Source organism: Lactuca serriola, chromosome 8 (assembly GCF_051521515.1).
Source record: "Lactuca serriola cultivar US96UC23 chromosome 8, Lser_US96UC23_V15, whole genome shotgun sequence".
In the NCBI taxonomy this organism is placed as follows: domain Eukaryota; kingdom Viridiplantae; phylum Streptophyta; class Magnoliopsida; order Asterales; family Asteraceae; genus Lactuca; species Lactuca serriola.
The window spans coordinates 257,728,483-257,741,974 of record NC_136415.1 but is presented as its reverse complement, the minus strand read 5'-3'; the positions used below and the strand labels follow the sequence as shown (position 1 = coordinate 257,741,974).

The following is a 13,492-nucleotide window of genomic DNA, read 5'->3' as shown; positions in this document are numbered from 1 at the left end:
TATTGCCTTTACATACAAGTGTTTGGGTTTGCTTATTCAAAACAACTAATGTTTTTATTTTATTTTATTTTTTAAATTATTATTATTATTATTTTTATATAAAAGTGTTCATTAGCTTATCCTATAAAAAATAAGTGGATAAACTTGTTTTGTTTTGTTTTTTTTGGTTGTTTTGTAAATCTTGTTTATATATATAAAAGAAAAAACATCATAAATAGTCCCTGTGGTTTCTCCAAAATCTGAAGTTTAGTTCCCGTGGTTTAAAAACGTTATAGATGGTCTCTGTGTTTTCAAAACTTTTGACGATTGGTCTTTATTACTAACACCGTTAACTGAAGGGCATTTTCGTCATTTCACTACCACAGTGACCATATATGATGTTGTCACTTATTTAAAAAAATAAAATAATATACAAATGCCCTCTCTCTCTCTCTCTCTCTCTCTCTCTCTCTCTCTCTCTCTCTCTCTCTCTCTCTCCTTATCAACTTGGTTGGTCTTCCTTCACTTGTACAGCTCTCCTTGTATGATACAAAGAGAATAAAACATCCGTCTTCTGTGGGTTTTAGGATTCACTCTTAAGTTATTTGATTTTGACTTTCATCAAACATCAACAAAAGAACAATAATTCGCCTTCTTCAATTTACAATTTGACTAGGGTTTTTAGTTTTCTGCTTCATCGATCCTTTCTTTCTCTCCCGAGCTCTTGTTCTGTAGGGTTTTTCTTGAGTAAGAGTGGTGGAAGATTACATGGGCCAAATGAGAGAGAACAATAGCAGCAATAATATGGGCACACCATCTACTAGACTACTACTCTCTTATACGGGTCGGGTGGAGGATCGGTTCTTTCCCCAGATACCACCAATACTTCTTTGTATGGGAGAGGAGGAGGCACTACTATCGAAAGTGGAGGTACCTAAAAATTTCGTAATTACCCATCTGTGATGAGCTTTCATAACGAAGATAAATCTCTTAAAGCTAAATATCATTTCCCACCCTCACTATTCCAACCTTCTTCAAGCGTACATGGACTGTAAAAAGGTGACCTAAATCCATATAATTCTCAAACTCAGAATAATTACAGGTTATATACACAATATTACGAAGAATGACAATGGGCTAATTTACCTGATAAAAGTTGCAGAGAGATTCTTCAGGTTGCAAGATATGCTATGGTTCGATAAGGCCAACAATATTGTCGACTGGCTGCTCGTGAAATCAAAACCTGTTATTCAAGATCTACTCCCCCAATAGTTAGATCGTACTTGCAATCTCATTGGTCTATCAAACAACGGATCTTCTGCATCAGAAAGTGAAGTTATGTATGGAATTGATGATCAATTCATGGAGAAAATTAGGGAATATAAGGTGCTTATAGTAGGTAACGCAAAATCGACTTCCTCTAGCAGTAACAAAGAGAACAAAAAGCTTGATAGAGGAGTTAGGAAAAGTGTGTATCTTCATCACTCTCTTGCTAAAGAAACTAAGGAACAAGCAAGAGCAGGGGTAAGGAAGAGGACAATTGAAAAGAGAAATAACAAGATTGGAGGGGGTGATGTTGGTGGTTCTGGCTCTGATAAGGTGATGAATCAAAATGTAAATCGATTAGGGTCTTGGATTCCCTTTGGAGAAAACCAAGCTCAAACAACTGATCAAGCGGAATATCCAAATTCCCATTTTCAATATAAGAGAGAGAGAGAGAGAGAGAGAGAGAGAGAGAGAGAGAGAGAGAGAGAGAGAGAGAGCGGACAAAAGTTAACGGTGTTAGCAATAAGGACCGATCGTCAAAATTTTTGAAAACATAGGGATCATCTATGACGTTTTTAAACCACGGGGACTAAACTTCAGATTTTGAGAAACCATAAGGACCAATTTATGATGTTTTTCTATATAAAATGTCCAAAAGAAAGTTGATAAAGTTGATTTTTTTTAAATATAGTTTATCAATTTTCATTTATAATACTATTTTTGATAGAAAATTCATATCAACAACATTAAATTATATTTTTCTGCAACTTTGATTATGTTTATAAGATTCTTTTAGAAATAAATTATTATAAAATAATGCTAGCCACATGTTAACAGCCCATGATATATAATATATATTATATTTTCAGAGTAGTCTATAATGTTCCAATAGCCATAGATTGAACACATACAATATTTCAGTTACCAAGATATAATTTTCATTTTGTAAAAATGCTTGGTACAAACATAACCTATATAAATTAAAGAAAATAAACTCTAAGAGAAAGGAAGATAAGATAGTAGAACAATAAAAATAAAATCTAGCGGTTTAGAATGTGAGAGAGATAAACGGTAGACTTTTTCTTTGAGAAGATAGTTAAATTTTTTTGCATGGTGAATGATTAAGCTGTAAAAATGTTTTATATAGGGTTTCTTAGGTTATAATAAAGGGTAAAAAGGTAATTAGCAATCTTATCTAATAAAGAGTTTCAAACAAGGAAGGAGGAATTCACTTATTAGAAATTTTCTCCTATGTAAATAACACTACAACAAAACACATCCACACACAACTCTATCCGTGGGTAATGTGTTGGTGATTTTATTACCAAATATATTTTAATGTAATGGACTTAACAAGTGTTCCAAGAATAATGTTTTAGTTATAATACAAGTTAGAAGGTGCGGGAGTGCACACTTGTATTTACTAAATATTATTAGTACTGAACCCTAATCTACTGTGTCAAGGTATGATTTGTCATTCTTGAAAAGATATTACAAGGTCTGATTTGTAATTCTTAAAAGATAGAAACTGCTGTGACTTATCCATTGATTGGATAAAACTGTGAAAACGGCTATTGAAACACATAAGAAAAACGCAAAACGTTCTTTCACTTCATCTTCTTCAATTGTTCTGATTTTGTGCCTTAAATCAGAATTGATGCATAAGGAATTATCCCAAGTTTGAATTTCGTGATACCCAAGGCATATAGGGTCGAAATATCAAATAAAGAAAGTGTTAACACGATTCCTGTTTGTGATCCAGATTTCGAATAACCCTAATTCGAATTTCCCCAACAATCTGTGAGTAATGGTCTTTAACCACAAATTTTCCACGAAACCATATTCATGGGTAATTATTTTCCACAGATTACCCTCGGAATTATCCGCAAATTATCCACAAATATAATACCTATAGATTTATCACATATTTTTTACCTACAAAATTACCCATAGTCTATCCACGAACATGTTAATTGTTACCCACGACTTATCTACGATGAGATTACTCACGGAGTATCTACATATTTTTTCCCACGACTCTATTACCCACGGTTTATACATGGATTTTTACCTACGAATTATCCATGGATTATCCTCAAAATATTACCACATATTTTCAACATATATCTTTTGTGGATGATTCTGTGGGTAATATATATATATATATATATATATATATATATATATATATATATATATATATAGAAAATCCAGATTTTTGTAGCTAATATAAAAATTATGATATGAAAAACTAAGTTTTAACAAAATCCATAAACTTAATCCAAAAAGTTTCAAATACCAAATCCATAAACTTAATCTAAAAGGTTTCAAATACTAATAACTACAAACATAAAACTAACTATTTGTACGCCACTTGGGATGCATTTCATCTAACATCTTCCATAGTGGCTTGGCGTGCTTTGGATGCATCACATTCTTTTCTTGGAAGTTGTTCTGATTCTTGTTGATGGCGGGCTTCAGACTAATCGGTCAGGTTTCCAAGTCCCGTGTCTAAAAAAATGGTAAAACAAAAACGATCATTAGTAAAGAATATAGAGACAAAAACAACAATGGACTTTACTCATTTTATGTAACATCCTAAAAATCAAGGTAAATTTTTCATTTTTAAAATCAAGCCAAAAACCATAATTGTTACAAAACATAGTTTCCAAAAGTTATAATCAAATAAGAGTATCCCAAAATCAAATATCATAAAATCTGAAGGATATGCACGATCATGCCTTCGTCTTTCCTTGATCATCTGAAGTACCTGAAACCATAACAATCAAACTATAAGCCAAAGCTTACTGAGTTCCCTTAAAGTACCACACACAACAAATACAGATAACAACATGCACATATGAGCCTTCATCCTGACTGGACCGCTTTGCAGGGCCTACAGCCTATCTGGACCGCTCCCCGGCCTTCGCCCTGACTGGATCGCCTCACAGGCCTTCAGTCTATCTAAACCGTGTCGGGTGTCTTGGCCTTCAACACAAAGAAGGGCCGACTCAACCCAACAAACCATAACATGTCGACATATACAATAACAATCAATAACCAACAATACAGGTAATCATACAGATCTACCAATCTAACGCATAATCAGTATAACAACAATCCAATATACGAGGATACAAAATCCAGTAGGCCGGCCTTGGTGCCTTCGACCCACAAGTATAGTGAGGAAGACTCACCTCACAATCTGAAAAGATAGTTGAACACATCACAACTCCAACTACTAACTCTACCGGTCACCTATACAACAAACAATAACCTAGTCTCAAAATACTACTCAAAATACCCAAAATACCCCTAAGTCAATCTTGGTCAAAATCCTGGTCAAAGTTAAGTAAAAAAGTCAAACTGACTGAGTACGCCCTGCATACTCAGTCACTACGCTGGGTGTAGTCGAGACTCACCCAAACCATGAGGTTCTAACCCAATACACACAACATACCACTTGGTACACCAGTGTACTCCACATGGGTCCAAATCTTTTCATTAAGTGCTTATTCCTTAAAAACCTTTCATCCAGATTCATATCTAGACCCAAAACATCATTCTAAGTCATAAAGTTTCCACCTTTATGACTTTCCATGGCTAGAAAAGGCCCAAAAGCTAAAATCCTAACTTAATAATCCATTAAGACATCATAACTCTTGCATGAAGGGGACAGAAGGACCAATATCATATTTTTATGGTTCCTAATAGCTTCATAATGGATAAAGTGTCCAACTTTAACTTTATCCATTAGGATGGTCTAAATAACCAAGATTTAGTCTTTAAGTTTCATAGGGACCAAAAATGCATCTTTCTCAACTTAATCCATTAAGTCCAAGTCTCTAACCTTCACATCTGAATCATTATGATGTTTAGATGGATAAAGTTTCTAACTTTATCCATAAAAAAGTTACAAACTTTCAAGATCTAAACCTTATGCACTAAAGTGACCAAAAAGTGACTAATATGAAAATTAACAAGATCTATATATGAAACTAATGAGCAAGTTTGAAGTTTTTTACTCACAAAGGTCCAAAAATGATGTAATCTTGTTGGATCTATGCTTGAATCCTTTTTCCATACACTTTGCTACTACCTTGTTCTTTAAGATCCCGCCTTCTAATGGCGAAATAAGCTCATAAATGATGCTAAGGCTCAAAATAAGTGAGAGGAGGCTAGGGTTTTGAGTTAGAGGCTCAAAAGGGTGGAGGCTTATGGTAGGAAGGACCCCCAAGGGGTTAGAGACCTTAAATAGGGATCAAAACTATTAAATTAAGGTTTTAACACTGCAGTGGTACGCCCAACGTAACACCCTAAAAGCGTGTTCCTTCAGCCTAGTACTCACAACGTACTACCTAGTGTACGCCCAACGTACTGCCAGGCTTCCTTTTCCAGCTTAACTTCAAACAACCACAACTTCTTCGTTTCAACTCCGTTTTCAGTGATCTTTATGTCCATAGAAAGGTATCGACGAGCTCCACAACTCTATCTAGTTACTTATGACTAAAAACATCTCGAACTAAAATCCTTAATTCATGCAAGAAGCCCGAAACATTACCTTTCCCACTTTACTCTTTAGCTTCCAACGAACAACCTAAGGTTTAAATTACTTATCCAACACCATCAACATCCAAAAGAGTCTTGATGAGTTTAAGAAACTCTTTGATCGTTTAGATCTTATAACAGGTAAATCACGAAAGCGAAAAACAACGATATAAAACACAAGAATGAATCTGAATATGTCAAATGATTCAATTGATTCAATCCTCAACAGAGCTCGATCAAGAACTTCCGCTGTAGAGGATATTAGGGTTACAAAAGATAAAGATCAAATACTTGACAAAATAATTTCCAAATCTTACGTACTAGGATGCATGCAAGCACCTATAAATACAAAACCCTATAAAATAACTCACGGATGGACAGGGCCATACCGAAGACTAAATGGACTAAATAGCGAGCCCAAGACACAACACCTTCTGGACCTAACAATCTCCCCCTTTGTGTCAATTGGAGCGAGACTATCTCTTCGGCTTGCTGGGTCCAGCTGCAGGAACTTTCTTAGTGGTATCAAACAGACGTGGGATGAGAGCAAGGATGGTCTGTCTGAAGCGAATGTACCACTGGATCATGTCATCGAAGTACTTCTTGTCGTTTGCTGAATTCTGCTTGCATCGATGAATGATACCTAGAATATGTTCCAAGCATGCAGTGGTGTAAAGGTGTTTGTCAGCCAAGGCGAACATGCATTTTTGGCCTTCGTTCCTTGTAAACATGACAGAATTCTGCTTCGGGTCAATTCTTCCCATCTGCATCATGTTCAAATCACTAGCAGAGCTGACAGGAGAAATAGTAGGCTTTTTCTTGAAGATGCTAGCGATCTCCTGATCCATCTTGACAACCTCCATAATGTAGCATACGAGCATCCTTTTGAAGTGATCAATAATTGGACCATACTCAGCTTCGTTGGTGAGGAGGATGTTGTGCAAAATAATCCAGTCATGTGGATTCAGGTTGGGAAGATCAGCAAGTGATATCGCGTGTTCGGTTTTAGCAGAACCCCTCAGCACTTTGAATCGAACGTTCGTGAAGTTCCCCTCACGAAACGGCTTGAGGACCCGAACGTTGACGATCTTCTGAGCGCTCCAAGTTTGATACTGTGGTTGAGTAGACTTCAGATAGAATTCGATGAGTTCCCTATCAACCTTTGGATGAGGATGAGGGACATCGGCAACGTTATCAAAGGCATGAAAGATGAAGGCTTTTCGGGTCAGTGGCACGTCGAACTGAGAATCGACAGAGTTGATACGATCCAATGAAATCACTGGTTCGAGCCAAAGAATGCTAGGAGTTTCAATAGCCTCTTTCAAAAGCTTCTCAAGAGTCCACGGAGGAAAAAGAGTTTTCCTACTCTCAAGAAGGTCATGAGCCTCCTTCATTTTCCTTTCGGTCGCCTCAGCCTCTCTGGCAACACGAGCGCTCATGTCAACATCTTTATCACGGCCTTGTTTCTTTAAGAGATCTGCAATCGTCTCTTTATCATCATCATCACTGTCTTCAACAATTTTCTTTCCTTTGTTTTTGACACCCGAACCTGAGGCTTGACCTGCTGGAGGAGGTTCGGTTGCTTTAGTTGCTGTAGAAGTGGGAGGCGGTTGGGACTGAGACACATCTTCTCCCCCTTGTTTCAGATTGGACACGAACTCCAGGAGCGCTTCAAGTTTTCTTAAGAGAGCAAGGGCAGGAGCAAGCTTTTCTGCAAGAGTGCGCCTCACTGAGTAGTTCAGAATCGGATCATGGGCTTCAATGATGTTGGAAAGGGTGGCGTGGACATCCGAAACACATGAAGAAATAACTTCTCGCTCAGATCAAAGAGATTCAACTTCCTTTTGAGAATGGAAAAGCTGAAGACTCTTAACCTTGAGAGCAGTGGACTTACGAGCGGGAGCGTCCATTACTGAGTTCTCGGCAACTAGGTCTTCATGCAGCTTAGTCAGGCGCTCCTCAATAGTCACCTTAAACGATGTGTTGTCATCACTGAGAGTTTGACGAAGACTGGCAAATGACTGCAGTTCAGAGGCAACTGAGGTAGCCAGCTTGTTGACAAGAGAGTCAAGCCTCTCTGCATTGGAGTCAGCAGTTCCCTGTAAAGACTGTAAAAGAGAAGTGGCGTTATCAAATAGTTTTTCGAATTTTTCGGTCGCAGCAGCACACGCCTTGGTGGAGGCGTCAATAGCGGCAGTGGCAGAGTTGATAGAGGCTTCATGAGCCTTAGTAAACGTATCAACAATCCCCTGAATAGCAGCCCCTGAGATGGTAGACTGTGAGGAAGAAGAGGAGGAAGCAATGAGAGAATCAATTTTCTCATGAAGCTCCTTGAGATGCTTCTTGGTGACTGGAGCATCATCGTCATCATCCCTCTGCATTTGATACGGACTGTAATAGACCGAGTCAAATGTCATGTTCTCTCCGCTAAAAAAAAGGTTCTTCATTATCTGCTGAGTGAGCAGGAGATGAGGGAGAGGGTGAGGGTGGAGGCTCAGTTGTGGAAGTGGGTTCGGGTGCGGATGTATGTTGGGTAGTGGGAGTGGTTTCGGGTGCTGAAGTAGGAGCCCCCGTATTAGATACGTTGGTTCTAACTCCAGCGGTGGTTGTTGTGGTAGCTTCAGTAAAAATGGGAGGTGGTACAGGGATAGAGGTGGGTGGTATTTGAGTAGTGGAGGTTATGGGGGGAATGGAAATAGAGATGGAGATTGGGGGAGGAGAGACATGTCTAGTGGAAACATGTACCTCAGGGGTAGGCGAACGTGGAGGAGTGTTACCACGTAGGGACTCTTCGGAGTCTGAACTCTCTTCCTCAGATTCACTGGAGGAGGAGGCAAGAATAAGCTTTCGCCTAGGTTGAGTCTTCCTCTTCTTTGGTGGAGGAGAGTGAGCTGCTTTGGAGGGTTTGCGTTTCTTCGGAGAAGGACCTTTCGCTCCTTTGACAACCTTCTTGTCTTTTCCCTTGTCATTCTTCTTTCCCCTGGGAGCAGGCCGATCAGCATCATGAATTGATTGAATCATGGCAGGAGTGAGCTCTCTAGGACCAGAGCGACGAAACTCCTTGTAAGTTCTGATGATCCGGCTGTCGCTTGGAACATCCCCATACATTGACTCAGGGATTGAGCCAATAAACTGAAATTTAGAGGAATCAGAGACGATAATCTTCGTAGTGTGGAAAGTACCTATCGAAGAAAGTGGAGAATCAACAACAATTGGAACGTGATACTTGTCCATCACCCACTTTGTGACCAGCGTCCAGAATCTAGCATAGGAGATCTCTAAATGGCGAGATGTAGACGCTAGACTCTGAATCAGCTGCTGCCATAAAACTGACCCATAATCAAGGTTGATGCCGTGATACAACCCATAAAGAATGGTCATAAACAGAAGACTCGCCCCGTCTGAACCTGCACTTCGTTCTGATAGCCCCTTGAACAAGACGGTGAAGAAGCCGTTCCACTGAGGAGGTAGGCAAGACTTCTTGAATTTGGTCACCGTCGTCAGAATTTTAGTGTATCCCATGTTATAAAACATGGAAAACAACTGTCCCACTGGGATGGATTCAGGGTTCACCCTAGATTCATCGGGTTCAAACCCTAAAAGCGAACATAATCGCTGCTTGGAAATGGAGGCCTTGTGATCAAGAATGTCGAAGAAGATTCGATCGACAGACTTGTCATAGTGGGCTGTGGAGAATATTTGCGAGAGACACTCCATTGGAACTGTTTCGACCTTGGTGAGAGCTGGAACCAGCGGCGAATACTTGAGACATTCCATGATTGGAAACATGAATGCATTGTAAACTTGAGGAGTGAGGTCGATAATCAAGCTTTGTTGAGGACAGATTGGCAGAATGTGAGAAGTGTTTGTTTGGTTTCCCGTTGAATTACGATCAGACACTTATTAAGAAGTGTTGAAAGATATCATTTAATAAGGCTAATTTAGGTGGCTTTCGCTTCAATGCAGAATTCCTGATCTTGACATAAGACAGAAATCAACTGAAGTACTTGTGAGACCAATGTAGTCTGTGGAACAAGTAGGCGTGAAGAGAATTTAAGTGGCAGTTTGAAAATACTTTTAGGTGAAATCTCAAAAGAAAATAGAAACTGGATTCCAAGGGAAGAAATGTTATGGGATTTAACAAGTTCATAGGAATCACACAAAGAGAAAATTTAGAGATTTCAAGGTACAGCCCCATGGATGAATTCGTCAATTCTTTAGTGAAACCTAGAGCAAATTTAATTGTTCACCGTCAATGCATAGTAGGTATTGAATTGTGGGTTTCACTTAGCACGTAGTGGCACGTAGCTAAGATCATGAACACAGAAATTGTGTAACCATAAACCTCAGTGGTAATTACTGAGAGTCTCAAGGGCTACGTGTATGAGGCGAATAGGATGGAGAAAAGTATTGGAGATGGTGTAAAGAAACCAAAGTACCTCTGCTATTAAAATAAGGACCAAGCAGAAAACTCTTATCTCATGTGAGAAGAGAGTAAGGTAGCTCATGATTAGAATAAATATAAAAGCCTAATTGGGAAGACAAGGGTTATATATACCAAGTCAGTAAGGCTATTATTCAGAATCAGGTGAGGATTTGGACACATACAACAACATGCTTCTAGGGACACTTAACTATTAAAAACGAGAGAACAAGAATTTCTCCACAATTATCCACCAATAAAAATTAACGAACACAAGCAAACAAAAAAAATGTTTTTGGAGTTTTTGATTTAAAGAGAAAAACAAACAAAAAGATTTTTGGAGTTTTTGAGTTAAAGAAAGAAAAAATAAATAAAAAAAAACTTTGGAACTGAACCCGAAATAGACCAAACGCTCGGTTCATTTCGGTTAAAAAAAAACTTTGAAAAAGAAGCTTGCAAATCATGATTTTAAGGTGTTTTAGCATGAGGTTTTCAACATCATAAGCATAAAACCTTTCATAAACATGATGGTGCATGCAATTATCCAATGGGTAAACGAAACTTGACTTGTATTCCCCCCCCTAAAACATGAAAAACACGAAAAACATGGGGGTATGAAGCTCACCTTGAAGATTTCGTGAGTTGAAGGAAGGAAATGAAGAAGGTTTCGAGCCTAGCCTTGCACAACTTGAGGAGCTTCTCGAAAGTCAAGTGTTCCAAAGAACTACACACGAAATTGTGTGTGTAAAGGTGGAGTTTTAGCTTAAGGAAGTATAAAAACACTAGAGGTTTTTGAGAATACTTACCAAGTTCTTATGAGTTTCTTGAAGAAATTGCTCTTGAAGATGGTATACGAAAATTGGAGAGGGAGGTGAGAGTGTTTTGGAGAGTAAGATGAGTGAAAATGTGTTTAGTGTGTGTGTGTGTGGGTGTTTGCGGCCGAACACCCTTAAATGGGGAGGGTGGATTCCTTTATTGATGCATGATGGATATTAGAAAGCCATGCATGGAAGTTTGAAGGATCAAAGCATGTGAGGTGTGGTTGTTTGTGGGTTAATAGAGTGTAAAGCACTTAGGTGGAACCATTTTTGTGATTTCTTTTTCTCTTTTTTTTGTTTTACTTGTGCCCAGAACCGATTTTATCAATTTAATAGAGGGACTTTCGGTTTTAGGGTGGACGAAAACACCCTATATTCTTAATGGGTTTTCGGTTTGGAGTGTGTTTGGGCTTTTGGGCTTAATTGGGTCCAATAAAAGGGTTTTCGGTCTAGTAAGGCTCAAGGAAGGGAGTTTTCGGCCTAGGTGTTTGGGCCGAGAACTCTAGGGCAAAGGCCCAAAATTGATTTTGTTTAGCTATAGGATCAATCTTGTGCTTACGAGAGCCTATTTCAACTTGATTCCTAAATGTATGCACACATGAATTCATATAACATTGTAGTTTGGATTTCACTAATTTGATGTAATAGGGTTACATAGAGGAATTGTTTTGTACAAGCTTCACAATCTCAAACCTAAATTGCTAGTTGTGACATTATCCCCTGTTAGAGGGAATTTCGTCTCGAAATTCGTTCTAAGGTAGCTCTCAAAAAGTAGGGAAGAGATGGGGGTACTTCTGCATCATCTGGTCTTCATGTTCCCATGTGGATTCAGGTCCGCGTTTGGCACTCCATCGAACCTTCACAATGGGAATACGACTTTGCTTTGTTCGCTTCACTTCCCCGTCCATTACTTTGACGGGTTCCTCAACGAAATGTAGGTCTTCGTTCACCTCAATCTCATCAAGCAGAACACGAGTGTTTCGTTAGAAAGGCGTTTCTTTAGGTTTGACACATGAAAGATAGGGTGTACATTGTTGAGTTCTGGTGGTAACTGTAGCTTGTAAGCTACTATACCAATCCTGGCAAGGATTTTGAATGGTCCGATGTATCTAGGATTCAATTTCCCACGCTTCCCAAAGTGTATCATCCCTTTCCAGGGAGAGACCTGGAGCAATACGCGATCACCTACCTGGAATTCCAGAGGCTTTCGTCTCTTATCCGGATAACTCTTTTGTCTATCCTTGGACGCCTTTATTCGTTCCCTAATCTGAACGATTTTCTCAGTTGTTTTTTGATGATTTTCGGACCGGTTAAGGTGTTGTTGAGTACTTGTCCCTTTGCCAATTGGGTGTCTCCCACCTCAGCCCAACAAAGAGGTGATCTGTATTTTCGTCCGTATAGGGCCTCAAAGGGAGCGACCTTGATGCTTGTGTGATCGATATTGTTGTACGAGAATTCAGTCAACGGAAAATGTGTTGGATAACGTGTATAAGTCCATAACTATATTTGGTATGTACTTGACCCGAGAGTAGCATGGTCCATTTGGGTTGCATGGCATCGGAACAATCTGAATGATGGACAATTGAGAAGAGGTTATTTATGATTTTTAATATATTATAAGTTCTAATATATTAATATGACATCATATTATTTAATTAGTATTGATCAAGAATTAATTTGGAATTAATTTTGTGATCAAAAGAGACTAATTAAATATATGAGGATTAATTGTGTAAATCATTCATTCTTATAAAGTGGTCTTATGATCCATAGTTCTTTATGTTGGGATAAACCCATGTGGTGACCCATGGATACTCCATGGAGGTTAAAAACCATGGAGCCTAAGGAATGTGGAAAGTCATGCACATTAGGGTTTGCATGGTGTAACCCTAGTTGTGTCACACTATATAAGAAACCTCATGGCTACCAAAATCGGTGCTTAAGTGAGATACAAGAGGGCTAACCGATTTTTGTGTGTGCAAGACAATCTCTTCTCAAGTCCTCCATTGTTGGTGGTGTTGTGTGAAGCATTTGAGGCATCACATTTGGGGTGCTAGGCTCTTAAAATCTTAAGGTTTCAAAACTACAACAAAGGTAAGTCATCTAACTAGATTTTTGTAGTGTATATATTCCTTAGTATGCTAGTTAGGATGATGCTTTGGAAAATTGAAAGTTTGGATGTATAATAGAGAAAACATAGATCCAAAGCATCTAGGGTTGCATGTACACCATAGGAGTGTTAGAATACTCAAAACCCATCAGTGGTATCAAAGCCTATGATTGTTTTCCATTTTACTTGATGCTACTTGTTTTCAAAACTTGAAAAAAAATCGATTTTCTGCTTTCTTGATAGTGAACTCACCGAGTCCACTGACAGACTCGCCGAGTCCACCCTATAAACTGACCAACTCGCCAAGTCAGTTCATGCACTCGACGAGTTGGTGCTCTAGAATGCAGA

General features: G+C 38.7%; 1 pseudogene; it reads left to right on the top strand.

The window, feature by feature from the left end:
* Nucleotides 1–1,023: 1,023 nt before the first annotated feature.
* On the top strand, nt 1,024–1,890 carry LOC145068048 (transcription factor TCP18-like; annotated as a pseudogene).
* Nucleotides 1,891–13,492: the final 11,602 nt, after the last annotated feature.